The sequence below is a fragment of the Mustela erminea genome, chromosome 19, assembly GCF_009829155.1.
Source record: "Mustela erminea isolate mMusErm1 chromosome 19, mMusErm1.Pri, whole genome shotgun sequence".
NCBI lineage: Eukaryota > Metazoa > Chordata > Mammalia > Carnivora > Mustelidae > Mustela > Mustela erminea.
In genome coordinates, this window is record NC_045632.1 from 6,124,877 (window position 1) to 6,142,907 (window position 18,031).

The following is an 18,031-nucleotide window of genomic DNA, read 5'->3' on the forward strand; positions in this document are numbered from 1 at the left end:
TGGTCTTTTATTGTCTCCAGGCAAGCCTGGAAGGGCAAGACCCTGGCCTTTGGATGCCTGTCCTGTTCCGCATTTACAGGTATCGTTTGAACCCCAGAATCAGAGTGATGGATAACACATGTACAAATGTATACACATCATCTGCTCCTGCACATAGATGCCCGGAGTGCACGTGTGCACGTGCTGCTGACGCGTCTACTCCTGTTGTGTCCCACTCAGGCCTTTGGGACACAGGGTCTGTCAGTCATTGTCCAGGCCTTTGCCTTGGTCCTGGTTAAAGAGATCTGGGAAATACAAAGGAGCTAAAGGCTCTGACAAGTCCTGCAGGAAATAGCCCCTTTAATTTTCTTTAGTTGGTTTATCTCAAACTCTTTCCACCAGATGGTCCCTACCCCCAGGGCATGTGTTGAGACGCAAGCTTAACCTATACTGAGGGAATTTAGGCTCCCTCCCAGTGTTTCCTTCTCTACTCCCTGCCTCTGAGGCCATAAGCCAGTCCCTCCTCTGTGAGCCTCAGTTTCCTCACCTGAACATGGGAATAATCATCCCGCCTTGTATTAGCTCTTGGAAAGTTTTGGGGAGCCCAGGAAAGTGAGCATTTTGAAAATGGTTGAACGTGAATCACATGCTACCTTTCTTTACCTTTTTCATACCTTCATTCCCTGAGTCAGAATACTCAGGAGTGGGCCAACCTGGGCCTCAGCACTGAGGACAGCACTCTTTGGAGGAGGAGCTCTTCTTTTGGAATTACCCAGCCCCCTCTCACTCCCCCTCCCAACAGTGGCAACACGGGCCTGACCCTGACATCATCATGGAGCCCAGGAAATGTATTGTGACCTTGTCTGTCCTTATATCCCTGCCTCTCCTTCACCATGGTACCACCAGCCTAAATGTCACCACTGGATCCACGAGTGGGAGGAATGAGCCATCCCTGTCATCTCCACCCCTGTCATTTCTCAGCCCCACAGCCCCTATAGAAGTAACAGAATGGGGAATGGTGAGGGGGTGAGGGGGCAGGGGCTCTAGTCAGGAAAGCTTCAATTGGGGGACTGAAGACCTTGCTTAAAATTATTCTTCCTCTGAACTTGTTTCCTGGGGTCGGGGAAGACATCAGGTTGTCTTCTAGGCGACCAGAGGGCATATTAGGTAGACATGGGTAACTGCTACTGCCTGGAAGGGGCCCACCATTACACACCTGACATTCTGGAAAGTGGGTGGGTAAATACGGAGTAGGTCAGTGGTTACCTGCCTGGACTCTGGAGCCAGACGTCCCGGGTTCTAATCCTATCTTGGCCACTTACCTACGAGGCACATAAAGTTAGATATAACCCCTGTGCCTCAGTGCCCCCATCTGTACAATCCGGGTAAGAGTGTCTACCTCTTAGAGTGCTGGACACAGAGGAGTCTTTACAACACCAGATCTGACTCTCACGTGGCAATTTTAACCTCCCCCTCTGCATGCTCTATCCAGATGCTGCCTTTGCATATGTACAGCTTCTTTCAAGAATTGGCCAGTGTGTCACCCTGAACAACCTGCTTCCCCTTCCCCCAGTAGGGTATGGTGCCCCTGTGATGTTCATAAATGCTGAGTTCTCTTCTGAGCTAAGTAAGCCCCGATGAGCCAGACCAGGGAGCCTCGCTGGACAGGGCTGGGTATGACCAACTCTGTGCCCCCACCATCCCCAGGCATAGGGGAGCTCCTTATGGAAAGGAAGACGCCTATATGGTGCCATGTTTGGGACCTTGAGATGAGTTCGATCTCTGCTTCTCTATCTCCCTGCCCTCCCCCAGGCTGAGTCCGAGCCTTCCCTGGGCTCCCACATACTTGGGGGCTTTCCTTATCACAACGTCCATTACTCTAGGTGTCACTGTTTGGTCATTGTCATACTAAGCCTGGACACAGAATTACATCCACACAGAGGTGGGAGCGTGGGATGGTGGTGAAGGGCGTTTTGCAAGGATTGTTTAAGCATCAGATCAGCTCCCCTGTACGATGCATTTTGGACTGATTCCTGACTCAGTTCTGTTCATAGGGACCCTGCCCCCCTCACCTCCTAGAAGCCCTCCTAGGCCTGCTAAAGACCAGCGTTTGCCAATGCCCTCCCCCTGACTCTCTGCGGAGCACCTGCGGTTAGAGAGCTCGGAGACGCGGACCAGAGAAGGTCTCAGCAGCTGCCTGGGATCGATGCATGAAGAGATTCCAGGGCGGTGGTGGAGGAAGGGCCCAATCCCTGAGATGACCCAGCGGAGGAAAAACCCGGTCGTCACCAGTTTGCCAAGACTACAAGTCCCAGGAGTCCGAGCGGCAGGCCTTTCCATTCTTCCCAGAACCACGTTTCCCAGCAGCCATCGGGAACCTCATGGAAGTCCTCTCGAAAAATCCCGCCCCCTTCTCCCAAGTGACAGGTAGGAACTTGACCGTCTCCAATCACAGCTCACACCCTTCCCCCGCCAACCCCGCCGGGCCTCGCCCCAAAGGTGTTTTGGGAAATGTAGTCCCGTTACGCGTCAACGGGGAGAAAAACCCAAAGTCAAAGCCTTGACATTCGTTTAGGCTTAGATTGTAACCAGTGCTCAGACCTTTCCAAGAGTTTTTAAAAATACAGGTGAATTTCCACGGATAATTGTAAATTGGTAATAAGCGTCTTTTAAAACAGAAGTGCATAGAAAACATGAAAATGCGTAGAAAATGGGAAGAAAATTTCTCAAAATGTGAGTATCTTGAATATGTACTAAATTACAACATAAAATACGACACAAAAATTCTTCCTTGGCCTCGAAAAAAATGGCTAAATACTAGTCCAAACTAAACTTAGTTTCTCTTAAAAAAAAAAAAAAAGCACACACACTTTTTGTTTGGAAATAATCTCAAGCTTACAGATAACCTGCCCAAACACAAATAGTTTCTACCCAGATTTATCTATTGTTAACATCTTACCCCATTGCTTTGGATTTATCATTACTTATTCATCCATCCATCCATCCATCCATCCAACACCCACCCGTCCGTCCTAAACCAATTAGCAGGAACAAATTAAAATCAGGTTTACTGACCAGTTGCAGGGAAGGAGACCACATCCCAAAAGAGAAGCTGTGATCAACTTACGGCATTCGGGGGAAGAGAAGAATTTGGTGAAATTTGAGTGAAACTGTGGTTTGGTAGCTTCAGAGCAAAGCAGGGATGTGTATAAATGAGTCAACAGTTATGGACTGCAAAGTGGACTCAGGATCCTGTTTCCTTGGAAACTACAAAGTTAAGATAAACGTGGCATGCTATGCCCAGAAACTCTATATAAAGCTCTTCATCGGGGCTGGAAATTGAGGCTTCTTGTCTGTGTCAAAGTGACGTAGATCTTCCGGGAAAAGTGGGCTAAGTTCCATTCCTACAGATAGACTTTCAAACAACAAAGTTTTGAAAAGCCTGTGATTTTAGAGAACAAACTTCCTCAGTGAGTAAGAGAGCAGTCCTTGCTCACAAAGCAGGTGGTAGGACCCTTCACAGATGCCGCGTATCCCTGGGAAAAATGTTGCCCATTAACTCTGCCCCGAACCTTATCTGTGTGTGTAGATAAATGGTAGGCAGAGGTTTACAGTCCGAGCTGGTTTTAGTTTCTCAGTATGTGCATCTATTTTCTGAAGCATGTTTTAGTTACATACACTGTCGCCCTTTACCCCTGAATACTTCTGTGTGTATTTCCTAAAAACAGAGATACTCTCTTATTTATCCACGATCCTCAACCTCAATAAACATAACATTTACTGATTCTTTTTATCTAATGTCTTGAGCTATCAGTTTCATCAGTTGACCCAAATGCTCTCTCACAGCACTTTCCCCTTCCAGTTCAGGATCTAGTCTGGGCTCAGGGATTGCATTTTGTTGTCACATCTCCTTGAATCTGGAACATTTCCATATTTATGATATCGACATTTTGGAAGAACAACCCAACCTTTTTTTTTTTTTTTTTAAGTAGGAGTTCCTCCCTTGAGTTTGCCTAACGTTTCCTCATGGTGATCCGACCCAGGGTACTCATTCTCCGCCACAATATATGAGGTGAAGTGTGTCCTTCCTCCTTATGGTCAGTTGAGGGAAGCATGAAGAGCATGGAATGATTGCTTTTGTTTTAGGTCCTGTTTCTGTCCTCAGTGGTTCACTTTGAACATGGCCCCCTCCTGGCTTCTACAGGCTTTTCCGTGCCAGCCCCATGTTCTTTATTCATTCATTTGAACAACCTCTTCTCTGCTCCAGCCCCAAGCTACCACCGCCTCTTAAAATGCCAGCCTCTGTCATTCCAGCAGCAAGTCGCTTTTTTTCCAAAGCACAGGTGGTTGTGTGAGCCAGGCCAGATGGCAGCATGAGCCTGGTTTTGGAAATTCTTGCAGGAGGCAAGTAACCTTCCCTTCTCAGTCTATTTCCACCTACTCCAAACGCAACTGGACTTTGGGTTCTAACCCTGAGCCGTGACAGCTCCTGGCAACCTTCCGGGCAGGAAGCCAGAGCTGGGGTGGATTTGGAGGACAGAGGTGGCGGGAAGTAGAACACCAGCTCTGCTTTCAAAACAATCTTTTGGGCAATGGTGGGTACATGCAAAATAATCTGTGTGTAAGGACTGAGGTACAGGGAGACCGCCCATTAATTTATCATTCGATTTAATACTAGGACATTATTATTTACTCCTCTTTCCTTCATGCCCACCTGTAACCACGATCCTGAATCACGTCTAAACTTCACTCAATTTCCGTGATTACTTTGGCGCGTATATATGCGTCCCCAAACAGCATATGATTTCTTTTTGCCTGTTTTTGAGCTTTGTAGCAACAATATCTGCATTAGTGTTCTAGAGCTGCTGTAACGAAGTACTAAAGACAGGGTAGCTCAAACAACAGAAATGGTATTTCTCACCATCCTGGAAGCTGGAAGTTGAAGATGCAGGTGTCAGCAGGCAGGTGGCTGCCTTTTCTTTGTGTCCTCACTCGTTCTTCTGTCTGTGCTTAGGCATTCTGGTGTCTCTCTCTGTGTCCAGATGTCCTCTTATGAAGGATACCAATCAGCTTGGATTAGGGCCGACTCTAAGGGCTTCGTTTTAAAGTCCTTAATTTGGGGGACCTGGCTCAGTAGGTTAAGTGTCTGCCTTCGGCTCAGGTCATGATCCCAGGGTCCTGGGATGGAGCCTGGCATCAGGCTTCCTACTCAGCCGGAAGCCTGCTTCTCCCTCTCCCACTCCCCTTGCTTGTGCTCTCTCTTTCTAATGACCTTATTTCAAAATACAGTCACATTCTAAGGTGCTGGGCTTCAACATAGGAATCTGTGGTGAGGGGCAAAAATCTAGCCCATTACCATATTTTACTATATGCAGCTATAGATGCAGCTAGCTTTTTTTTTTCTTTAAGATTTTATTCTTTAAGTAATCTCTAGGCTCAGCATGGGGTTCATACTTACAGTCCCCTAGATCAGAAGTAGAATGTTCCATGACTGAGCCAGCCAGGCACCCCAAGGTTTTTGTTTTTGTTTTTAAATAAGAGTCTTTTCTTTTTTTAAAAGATTTTATTTATTTATTTGACAGACAGAGATCACAGGTAGGCAGAGAGGCAGACAGAGAGAGGAAGGGAAGCAGGCTCTCTCCTGAACAGAGAACCCAGATGCGATGCAGGGCTTGGGCTCGATGCTGGGCTCCATCCCAGGACTGCAGGGGTTTGATCCCAGGACCCTGAGATCATGACCTGAGCCGAAAGCAAAGGCTTTAACCCACTGAGCCACCTAGGCGCCCCTAACTAAGAGTCTTACTTTCCTTCTTTCTTTCAGAACAGTTTTAGGTTTACAACAAAATTGAGAGGAAGGTGAGGGCGGGGTGGGGGTGTGCACCTGGCTGGCTCAAGCGGTTAAGCTTCTGCCTTGGGCTCAGGTCATGATCTCAGCGTCCTGGGATCGAGCCCTGCCCGGGTGGGGAGTCTACTCTCCTCCCTCTGTGATCTCTCTTGCTCTCTCTCAAATAAATAAATAAATAATTTTTTTTAAAAAGGTTGAGAGGAAGGTAGGGAGATTTCCCACATACCCCACCCCCACACATGCATAACCTCCTCCCATCAACATCCTCCACTAGAATGGGTACATTTGCCACAATGGTTGAACCTACACATCAGTACCCCTCAAGGTTTACCTGAAGGAGTCACTCTCAGTGGTGTGCCTCCAGTGAGTGTGGACAAACGTATAATGGCATGTGTCCGTCATTATAGTATCATGCAGTCCCTTAAGAAAGCCTTCCCTGCCCTGAGGGGCGAACCATATTCTCTTGCATTCTTTTTTTTTTTTTTAAGATTTTATTTATTATTTATTTGACAGACAGAGATCACAAGTAGGCAGAGAGACAGGCAGAGAGAGAGGAAGGGAAGCAGGCTCCCTGCTGAGCATAGAGCCCGATGTGGGGCTCCATCCCATGACCTTGGGATCATGACTTGAGCTGAAGGCAGAGACTTTAACCCACCCAGGTGCCCTTTCTCTTGCATTCTTAAAGTTTTCCCTTCCACACGAAAGTCTTCAGTCCACCTGAAGTTGATTTTTGTGAGGTGTGATGTAGAAATCCAATTTCACTTTCCCCCTAAGGATAAACAATGATTTCAACAGCCTTTGTTAAATAGTTAACCTTTTCCGATTCTCTGTGGTTCCTGCCTCATTATATTTTAGTACTTGTGGGTCTTTTATGGGGCTCTCTGTTCCGCACATCGATTCACCTGTTTAAGCCAGCATCAAGACCATCCTGTCTCAGTAACCATTGCTTTATATGATGTTTCATGGAACAAGTCATTACAACTTTGCATAAACCCACCCAGCAATTAGGAAAAGAAGTAACACTCCCCAACTCATTTTATGAGGTTACTACAATATTAACACACACACACACACACACAGTCAAAGACGGGGCACCTGGCTGGCTCAGTCCGCGGAGTGGGCAACTCTTGATCTCAGGGTTTTGGATTCAAGTCCCATGCTGAGTGTAGAGATTATTTTAAAAAATAGAATCTGAAAAAATGGTCAAGCACAGCATAAACAAGGAAAACCACAGTCTATTTCTCTCGTGAATCAAAAAAGTCCTAAATAAAATACTACTATCTGCTTTAATCAATTGATTGATTCTCCACATACATGGGTTAACAGAGGAAAACCAGATGACTATCACCACAGATGGAAAAAAAGCATTTGATAAAAACTTGATCCAATAATGGACAAACAATCTAAAGCAAACAGTTTCTATAATGAACAAACAATCTAAAGCAAACAGTGGGAAAATCAGCAATAAAGCAAATCCACAGGAACAAGAGCAAAACAAGTGACTAAAAAAAGGGGGCGCAGAAATCAATGGAATGAAAGAGGGGAGAAAAGTCTAACAAAACAAGATGTTGATTTTAGAAAAAGTTACTGACATCGATTGACTTTTGGCAAAACTGAATAAGAAAAAGAGAGAGGGGCTCCAAATAAAATACAAACCATAAAAGTGGATAATTATAGCTAGGACTGAGATATAAAAAGTAATTAGGGTCACCTGGCTGGCTCAGTCATGGAACATGCAACTCTTAGTATTGGGGTCATCAGTTTGAGCCCCTTGGTGGGTGTAGAGTTTACTTAAAAATAAATTAATAAACTTTAAAAATTGTAATTAGAGGGGCGCCTGGGTGGCTCAACTCTGCCTTCGGCTCAGGTCATGATGTCAGGGTCCTGGGATTGAGCCCTGCATCGGGCTCTCTGCTCAGTAGGGAACCTGCTTCCCCCTCTCTCTCTCTGCCTACCTCCCTGCCTACTTGTGATCTCTGTCTGTCAAATAAATAAATAAAATCTTTAAAAAATAAAAAATAAAAATGTAATTAGATAGTACTATAACCAACTATGGGCCAGCATTTAAAAATGTAGATAAAATGGTTAAATCATTAGAAAAATATAAAATGCCCCAAATTATGCAAAAATCAAAAACTTCAGTAAACCAGTAACTACTAAAATATACAAAGTTAGAGTCAAAGATTTCCATTCTCTCTCTCTCTCTCTCTCAAAAAATCTCCAGGGGCACAGATGGTCTTCTAGGTGACTGATATCAAATATTCAAGAAATGGCTAATTTTTATGTTATACACATTATTCCAGAAAATAGAAATGTAGAATCTGTCTAGTTCATTTTTGGAAGCTAATGCAACGCTGATTCTAAAACCAGATAAGGAACATGTACAAGAAAAGAAAATTATAGGTCCATTTAATTTGTGAATGTGGGTGCAAAAATCCTACATCTCGTAATAGCCTACGAAATCCTACACTGTATCATAATTCATCATGATGGGGTAGGATTTATGCTAGTTAGCAAGGGTCGTTCAAAATTAAAAAAAAAATTCTTTTAGTATAATTCACTAATAGAAAAAGGAGGAAAATGTAATGATTTCAGTCAACATGGAGAAATAATTTGGTAAGGTTTTATATATATTTATGAGTGAAAATTAAAACAGTAACTAGGGGGGGAAAGGATATTTTCTTAACCTTTTTTTTTTAAAGATTTTATTTATTTATTTGACAGAGAGAGAGATCACAAGTAGGCAGAGAGGCAGGCAGAGAGAGAGAGGAGGAAGCAGACTCCCTGCTGAGCAGAGAGCCCGAAGCGGGACTTGATCCCAGGACCCTGGGATCATGACCTGAGCCGAAGGCAGTGGCTTAACCCACTGAGCCACCCAGGCACCCTTTTCTTAACCTTTTAAAGCTTCCAGCAAACACCATAAAAATTTTGGATGGTTTCCTTCTAAGAGCAAGAATGATATTAGGATATTCTCATCATGGCTGTTGCTTAACACAGTACTGTATATAAATCCTGATTAATGGTTTATTTAAAAAGCTGTAGGAACAAGTAAGAGATATCAGCAAGGTCCTGAATTACAAGATTAACCTAGAGGGGTGTCTGGCTGGCTTAGTCGTGGATTGTGAAACTCTTGATCTCTCGGAGCTGTGAGTTTGAGCCTCACATTGGGTATAGAGATTACTTAAAAAAAAAAAAAAAAACCTTTAAAAAGTCAAACAAAAAACCCCCCAAGATTAACCTACAAAAATCAGTTCCATTTCTTTACACCGACAATAGACAACCATGAAATGTAATTAAAAATACCATTCATCGGGGTGCCTGGGTGGCTTAGTGGGTTAAAGCGTCTGCCTTTGGCTCAGGTCATGATCCCAGGGTCCTGGGATCAAGCCCCACACCGGCTTTCTGCTCAGCAGGGAGCCTGCTTCCCCCTCTCTCTGCCTGCTTCTCTGCCCGCTTGTGATCTCTGTCTGTCAAATAAATAAATAAAATCTTTAAAAAAAATATTCACCATCCCTCTGAAATACCTTGAAATCATCTGGGAACTAACACATTAAAAAAATTAAGATTTTGGGAGAGAAAACTTTATTTTTTTAAAAGATTTTATTCATTTAAGAGAGAGAGTATGAACTGGGGGAGAGACAGTTCAGAGTCCCCACTGAGCAAGGAGTCCAACGCAGGGCTCCATCCCAGGACCCTGCCCCAGCGGAAGGCAGATGCTTAACTGACTGAGCCACTCAGGTGCCACAAACTCTAATTAAGGACACAAAGATGATTGGAATAAAAATAAAGACACTCTAGGGGCGCCTGGGTGGCTCAGCGGGTTAAAGCCTCTCCCTTCGACTCAGGTCATGATCCCAGGGTCCTGGGATCGAGCCCCACATCAGGCTCTCTGCTCCGCAGGGAGCCTGCGTCCTCCTCTCTCTCTGCCTGCTTCTCTGCCTACTTGTGATCTCTGTCAAATAAATAAATAAAATCTTTTATAAATAAATAAAGACACTCTATGCTCTTGGTTGTGTGATTAAATATTATACAGATGTTAATACCTCACCAAAAAGTCATAGATCTAACATAGTTGTAAGCAAATTTCTACTTGGATTATTTTAAACTTTTATTGAGATTCACATACCATATAATTCATACAACTAAAGTGGACAATTCATCGGCTCTTGGTACATACAGATATGAGCAACCATCATCATGGTCAATTTGAGAGCATTTCACCATCACAAACAGACAAACAAACACCAAACCTGTAGCTTTTTTTTTTTAAATAAAGAATTTATTTATAAATAAATAAATAAATAAATATAAATCTTCTACTGAGCAGAGAGCCCGATGCGGGGCTCGATCCCAGGACCCTGAGAATGACCTGAGCCGAAGGCAGAGGCTTAACCCACTGAGACACCCAGGTGCCCCAAACCTGTAGCTTTAGCAATTATCTTATCTCTCCATCCATTCCCAGTCCCAAGAAACCAAGAATCTGTTTTCTGATCTTACAGATTTTCCCATTATGGATATTTCAGATGAACGGAATCGTGTAAATGTGTCGTCTTTTTGACTGGCTTCTTTAGCTTAGTGTGGTGTTTTCAAGTTTCATCTGGGTTGTGGCATGGAGTAGCCCCTCATTCCTTCTTATGGCTGAATAACATTTCATTGTATGGATATCTTGCATTTTGTTTGTCATTCCTCAGTTGATGGCGACTGTTAACACCTTTAATGCTGCTATAAATATTCATGTTCCAGTTTCTGTGTGGTTGTATGTTTTTATTTCTCCTGGAAATCTGTCTAGGAGGGGGAATTCCTGGATCTCAGGGTAACTCTATGTTTGACTTTTTTGAACTACCAGCCTGTTTCCCACAGTCTGCCCCATTTTATGCTCCCACCAGCAGTGTGTGAGGGTTTCAGTTTCTCCTCATCCTTGCCAAAACTTGCTATTATCTGACTTTTTAATTTTAGCCATCCTCATGGATGCGAAGTGGTACCTACCTCCTTGTGATTTTTATTTGCACTTCTCTGATGACTAATGATGCAGATATTTTCATGTGCTTTTTGGCCATTTGTATATCTCCTTTGGGAAACGTCTATTCAGATCTCTAGCCCATTCAAAAATTGTGTGATTTGTATTTTTGATACTGACTTGGAAGAGTTCTTAATCTATTTGTTTTGTTTGTTTGTTTGTTTTAAAAGATTTTATTTATTTATTTGACAAAGAGAGGGAGAGATCACAAGTAGGCAGAGGCAGGTGGGTGGGGGGAAGCAGGCTCCTTGCTGAGCAGAGAACCCGATGCGGGGCTCCATCCCAGGACCCTGGGATCACGACCTGAGCTGAAGGCAGAGGTTTAACCCACTGAGCCACCCAGGCGCCCCTGTTTGTTTGTTTGTTTGTTTGTTTTGTCGTTGCTTTGGGGCTTACATTTTAATTGATTGGAATCAGGTTCTTATTTATACTAGCTTAATTCCAGTGAGATAGAGAATTGGAACTCCTATGGAGCTCTATTCTCTTTTCTCTCTTCCTGTGGTATTATTGTCATTACGTATTAATATTACAAACCCAACAATTATTATTACTATTTTACTATCCATAGTTATTTCCTTACCTTTCCTCTACCACCTCCTTTGTGTTGATATTGGCAAATATTTTACATCTCTGCATGTTATAGGACAATGATATGTTATTTTGCAGATTATTTTATACAATTGATTTCAAAATCAGTTAAGAGAATAATGGAGAAAAACTGCATTAATAGTGCCTTTTAAAATTACATAATTACCAGAGCATCTGGCTGGCTCAGTTGGTGGAGACTGTGACTATGGATCTCAGAGTTGTGAGTTTGAGCCTCACGTTGGGTGTAGAGGTTACTAAAAATAAAATCCTTAGAAAATGAAATAAAATAAAATAATGTAGTTACCTTAACTAGTTTTCCCTGTGGATTTGCCTTACCATCTGTAATTACTTTGCCTTCTGCCTGAAGAACTTCCTTTAGTAGTTATTGTAAGGCAGGTCTGCTAGCAACAGATTCTCTCAGTTTTTTTTTTAAATCTAGGAATGTCTTTATTTTACCTTTACTTTTGAGAGATAGCTTTGCTAGGTATAAGATTCTTGGTTGCCACTGCTATTCTTTGAGCACTTTGAGGGGGGCCTGGATGGCTGAGTGGGTAGAGCACATGACTCTTGATCTCGGGGTTGTGAGTTCAAGCCCCACATGGGGTATAGAGATTGTTTTAAAAAAATAAAATCTTGGGGTGCCTGGGTGGCTCAATGGGTTAAAGCCTCTGCCTTCAGCTCGGATCATGATCCCAGGATCCTGGGATCAAGCCCCGCATGGGCTCTCCTCTCAGCAGGGAGCCTGCTTCCTCCTCTCTCTCTCTGCCTGCCCTCTGCCTACTTGTGGTCTGGAGGTCAAATAAATGAATACATTCTTTAAAAAAAAAAAAAAGATCTTGGGACATCTGGGTGGCTCAGTGAGTTAAGTTCAGACTCTTAGTTTTGGGTGAGGTCATGATCTCAGGGTCCTGGGATCCAGCCCTGCATCAGGCTCCATGCTCAGCACAGAGTCTGCTAAAGTTGCTCTCTCCCTCTCCCCCTGTACCGCCCTCCCTGGCCCGGCTCATGTACTTGCTCTCTTGCTCTCTCTCTTAAATAAATCTTAAAAATAAAATAAAATAAAATCTTAAGCAGCAACAAAAAAGAAAGATTTTTCTCCTTTTCTTTATTCTTCCTAGGGGACTGTCCAGACCAGAGGACGTGTGGCATGTTGCATAGGACATGTTGCCATAGGACACCCAGCTGGGCATTTCCTGTGCTTCATCAGAATGACCAGGATGTCACCATCTTCCACCTTCCCCTCCCACACACCCCAGGAGACCAGTGAGATCCCTGTGAAGTTTTAAATTTGTATTGATTTTCTAATGAATGCGGTTAAGTAGTCTTTCAAGAGACTCTGGTTTTAGAGGCATTTGAGGATCCTCCTCAGGGAGATGGTGGTCTTTGGTTGGGAAGAGCCCCGCATGGTTGGTAAGGTGGGATTGAGACCCAGAGGGAGCACTGCTTCTTGGCATGGCCAAGGGAAGGAAACAGCATTTCCTTGGGCAGCCTCCATGGGAGAGGCTTGTGGAGGATGCCCTAAGCCTCGGATTTTGGGGACTGAAAATCTCTCTTTAATAAAATTTCTATGAGAATCCAAGAAGGTGATCACAGCTTCATTCACCCAGATAAAGGCAGTTCATCGGCACTGATGGTGACCAGTGCTCCAGGCCCTGTCCAGCGCTCTATAAACATACAGACACCCAAAATTGGCATCTCGACCCTACCAGAGTGATAATTAGATTATGACTAGTCTACAGATGAGGAAGCTGGAGGGTCAGAGTGGTAAAGCCACTTACCAATGGTCACAGAGCGAGTAAGTGGTAGTTGGGCCTTGAAAAGACTGACCCCACTAATCCATTCAGTCATGATTGTTGAGAACCGGTGAGCTGAACGTTATGGTTCTAGGCTCTAGAGACAGAGAGGTGAAGGAGACAAGGATCCCTACTTTGGAGAGGGACATTCAAGGGAGAGGGCTTGACATTTGAGGGGGAGGAGCTAACATTCCAATAGGAGTTGGTGACATGCCAGTGGGAGGGGTTAACATTCTGGGGAAGGAGCTAACATCCCAGGGGGAGGGGCTGACATTTTTTTTTTTTTAAGATTTTATTTATTTATTTGACACAGAGAGAGATCACAAGTAGGCAGAGAGGCAGGCAGAGAGGGAGGGGGAAGCAAGCTCCCCGCAGAGCAGAGACCCTGATGCGGGGCTGGATCCCAGGACCCTGAGATCATGACCCAAGCCCAAGGCAGAGGCCCAACCCGCTGAGCCACCCAGGCGCCCCAGGGGCTGACATTTTGAGGGAGGGTTTACATAGTACAGGGAGGGGCTGACACCCCAGGAGGAGGGGTTGATATTCTGGGAGAGGGGTCAACAGCCCTGGGGAAGAGGTGAAATTCTGGGTGAAGAGCTAACATCCCAGGGGAGGGGTTGACATCTCAGGGGAGGGACTGATACCCCAAGGGGAGGGGCTGACATTCTGGGGGAGGAGCTTATGTCCCAAGGGGAGGGGCCAACAACCCCTATCTTTCAGAGCCTACAGCCTCCTCTTCACAATAGTCTGTCCCTTCAAGTATTGACGGAGCCCACGGCACAAATCTCTGCTATCCTCTGAATCCCTGACCAGAACAGGGCCTCTGCCCTCACGGAGCTCACAGCCTAGGGAAGACAGTCCTGAACAGCAAAATCCTGCAGAAAGATATTTACCTCCCCGGCAGGAGGGAAGCAATTACTCGCTCTTAATCACTACCTCTGTTTCTCTCAGCAGGGAGAGAGGGAAGGCGGCGCCCCCAATCTGGCCTGGTTTGAGATGTTCCTAGCCGTGGGAGACAGACATACTGTCATCAAACGTCGGAAAATAGCTGTCATGAGACTCCTCACCCCCTGACACTTGACACCTTTCCCTTCCCAGCACCTGAAGCCCTCCTTCCTCAGCGGCAACAAAACCGTAGTTTCTGTTCCTGTTGACTGAGCACAGAATGCTTCCTAATCCTCACGCACCCCTGCTGGGGTAGAGAGACTGAACTGCTCAGGGTCCCAGTCAGGGTCAGGATGTCAGGGTCCGGGTTCAAACTCAGCACTGTGGCGGGAGTCCAGAGGCCATGCCCTTCCCAACACACACGACCAGCTGTGCTATGGATCTCCTGGTTCCCATTCTTGTCCCTGCAGAATCAAATGAAGAAGGGGGGCAAGGTGACAGCCCTACCCCTTTGTCTGTTTCATTCGCTTCTGTGTCCCTCGCTCCTGAGATGCGGTCTATCATGAATGATGCGCCGCCCCACCCTCTGGGTCTTGTGCTGACCCAGACCTTGCCCAGTGTAATGAATTATTCATTTCTTTGAAAATGGGGACTTCCCATGTGCCTCCTCCAGTGGTGGGTGATGCTGGGGACCCCAGAGGAGTCATCCCAGGACTCTGATCTGAAAGAGGCTGCAGGCTGGCCACAGAGATGGATATGGTCAGTGAGCTATCAAATTGGTTATGGCTGTGACAAAGCAGGGACCAGGTGTAAGGGGTAGAGGGGGTGGGCTTGAGAGATGGAGTTGAAGGCTTTGATGGGGTCTGTTGGAAGGCCAGGCTGAGGGGCACCGGGGAGCCATGGGAGGTGTGTGAGCAGAGAAGGGTTAGAGTCAACCCTGAATGTAGAGGAGTCCCTCTGGGGTCCCCTGGGGGACAGAAAGAGGCCAGGAGAAAGTGAGCATGAGGGTCCTGGGGAAGAGGAGAAGGCCTGAGTGGGGGCCAGGCCACAGAGATAGAGAAGAAAGTATGAAGGAGGGAGGGGCTAGTAGTGGGCTCTAATCCAGGACACCCTCCCTTGCCTTATCTCCTTCCAATCTGGCAGAGCATGGGACACTAACCTCTCCATTTCCCACAGCCTGCCACACCCTCCAGGCCTCCCCTGCCGCCATCCTGGGTCCAGACCCCCTCTTCCGGCAGCCTGCCCTCAACTCTGTACTCCTGTCCTCAGAGGCAAACTTACTGACTTTCAAACTGTGTGACCTTCAGAGCACCTCCATTTGCTGGTCTATGAAATGGGTGTATTCATTTCTAATGGCTGCTGTAACCAATATCTATAAACTTAAAGGCTTAAAACCACATGAATCTATCCTGCACTTCTGGGGGCCCTAAATTGGGGTGGGTCACTGGGTTCAAGAGGAGAGTCCATTTCCTTTCCTTCTCTAGTTTCTGAAATTGCCCTGTTTTGTGGCTCGTGGACCTTGGTCCATCTTCAGAACCAGCAGGATTGGTCTCTGGGTCCCTCGCTCTTCTGCCTCCCTCTCCTACTTCCTAGTGACTATATGCCCCCCCCAAGATAATCCAGGATCCTCTCCCCATTTTGACAAATAGGCTTAATTTCATCTGTGGCTTTACTACCCTGCTGCTTCTGCTGGGGCTGGTGGGGATAGGGGATCCCAGGCCAGACATGGTGGAAGTGTGGGTGCTGCTCAGACCACTGGAGCTCACCATGGGTGGGGCAGGGGAGGGTGAGTAGTGGGTGCTTCAACCCTATGCGTTACACACCTGGGGACCAGGCCTCCAGGCTATGCCAGACCCTTGGCAGAACCGAGGGAGAGTGTCTGAGAAGGACATGGGTGAGAGGTCCAGTCATCCTGGGAGGACCTGAAGGGAAATTCCTGGGGGTTGGAGACAGTATGGGGGAAGGCGGAGGGTAGGGGAGGTCCTATCTCCTCCAAGCCTGGAAAATATGGGGTGTGCATGTTCAGCAAGAGATGGATATAGGAGAATGGGGAGGCAGAGAGAGAGAGAGGAGGAGAGAGAGGGACAGAGATGCAGAGAGGACAGGGAGGAGGGAGACAGAGACCGGGTGGAGGGAGACACAGAAGACCCTGAGAAAGTGGGACAGAGACCCTGAGAGAGGGATAGACACGCTGGTGGGGGGCGGAGATGATGCAGAAGCCCTGAGAAATGAGGTGAAATGGAAGAAGAGGTGGAGGGGAGGGGATGCGTGCAGGTGCAAACGTGATGAGACTGCGTAGACATGGGCGTCAGATGGCAGCCAAAGTAGGGAGGGGAGGTGAGAGGCAGGTCAGGCTGCCAGGAGGGATCAAGTGGAAGAGGAGACAGAAAAAGATATGGAGACAAAGACCCAGTGAGAGACAGGAACACGAAGAGCTCCAGCGAAAGACCGAAATAGCACCAGCCTCAACCTGAAGAAGAGCGCTCGGGGGAGACAGACGGACAGGGAGACAGACCACGGGCTGTGGGCTTGCATGTAAAGGCAGGACTGTGGACATGGCTGAGGAATTTAGAATGAGTGTGACCCCCCACAAGCCTGATTATCCCAGGACTGAGCGCTTCCTGTGATCCAGGGCTCTGGGAGCTCAAACTGGAAAGTTCGATGCAGCCCAGGACGCCTTGGTCCCCCAGATGGAACAGAGCAACACTGGGACAGCGCTGGGCCACCAGCTTCTCTGGCTCAGCACTGCATTGGCTATCATCATGCCTGTCTTCTCTCACTGCCCTGGGAAATGGGCCTCCCCATCGCCCTTCCGGTGCCCTGCTCTGGGAACAAACTACTTTGTCTTTCTCTTGTTTTCAAACTCCCAAATATTGCTAAACTAAAGGTTAAATTTTGCTTCACGTTCTGAGTCTTTTGATGTATCCACGGAGCTGCCGTGGACTGAGCTCCAAGGCGGGCGGGGAAATTCCTCTCTTCTTGTCTTGGGAAAATGCATTACAGAGACGCCTCTGAACCTGGCCGCACATCACAATCTCCGGGGGGAGCTTTTAAAATCCAATCGATGTCCAGGCCCCATCCCCAGGCGTTGTGGTTTAAGTGGTCCAGGGTAGAGCTGGTCTCTGGGACTTTCAAAAGCTCCCCACGGGCAGCGGGCTGAGCCCCATCCCTCTGAAGTGCCTGTGGTTGTAGAAATGCAACCTTAATAGCTCCCAGGGGACCCAGAACCCCAGCACTAAGTGGTTGAAAACCCTGGGGGCGGGGAGGGGGGGCATGCACAGATCGACTGCTCTGTCTGTATTTGGTTGTTCTATAAGCATTAACAGCCAAGACCCAAGCTGGGGCTCCCTTAGGAGTCAGATCCTATTCTGTGCACCCCACTTTCAAGCTCCCTGGTCACGGCCACCAAGGATGGGAGGGGAGACCAAGCAGCCACACTGGGAGCAGGAGGGGTTTTAGGAAGCCTTCTAGAGGAAGCAGACGCAGAGCAGAGGTGGGAAGGGGCACTCCAGGCGGGAAGCACAGCTTGTATGTGCAAAAACACAAGGGAATAACATTTTTTACTATCTCTGTTATATGTGGTTAAGGATATACTGGGGCGGGGTGCGGGGGAGCTGTGCGAAGGGTGTAGGTGAGATGGAAAGGAAAAGAAAAGAAAAAAGACTAGAGGGACGTCAGGTCCTACACAACTCCAAGGCCAAGCTGAAGGGCTGGGACTCGTGGGGGCGGGGGGCCACCTGAGGTGGGGGACATGGGAAGGCTGCTAGCAGGGAGGGACAGAGTCAGCTCTGGATGTAAAGGACCTCTGTGAAAGCTAGAAGTTAGAGACAGGAAGTAAGGCGAAGGTCCGGGGAGAGAGAAACCCTGGTGGGAGCCCGCCCGGAAGGTCTCTGAATTCGGTTTGCCCAAGCCAAGTTCCCTCAC

At 46.8% G+C, this 18,031-nt stretch overlaps 1 protein-coding gene and 1 long non-coding RNA gene across 5 annotated transcripts in view; one reads left to right on the forward strand and one right to left on the reverse strand.

Annotated features, from left to right (window-relative positions):
• The window catches only part of SHANK1 (SH3 and multiple ankyrin repeat domains 1), a 55,516-nt gene extending 52,352 nt beyond the window's left edge, over positions 1–3,164 (reverse strand). Inside the window, exon 1 of the mRNA XM_032324383.1 lies at positions 3,107–3,164. The gene's annotated coding sequence lies outside the window, so the exon portion shown is untranslated. The remainder of the gene's footprint in view (positions 1–3,106) is intronic.
• LOC116579272 lies at positions 92–16,988 on the forward strand. Of its 4 annotated transcripts, none has more exons than XR_004281201.1 (4): positions 92–1,005; positions 1,472–1,653; positions 2,034–2,406; positions 14,174–16,988. It is a non-coding gene; the product is annotated as an uncharacterized LOC116579272 (long non-coding RNA). The 4 variants fall into 4 exon arrangements; XR_004281200.1 differs by having other exon boundaries at positions 92–997; XR_004281202.1 differs by having other exon boundaries at positions 92–997; positions 1,553–1,653.
• The last annotated feature ends 1,043 nt before the right edge of the window (positions 16,989–18,031 follow it).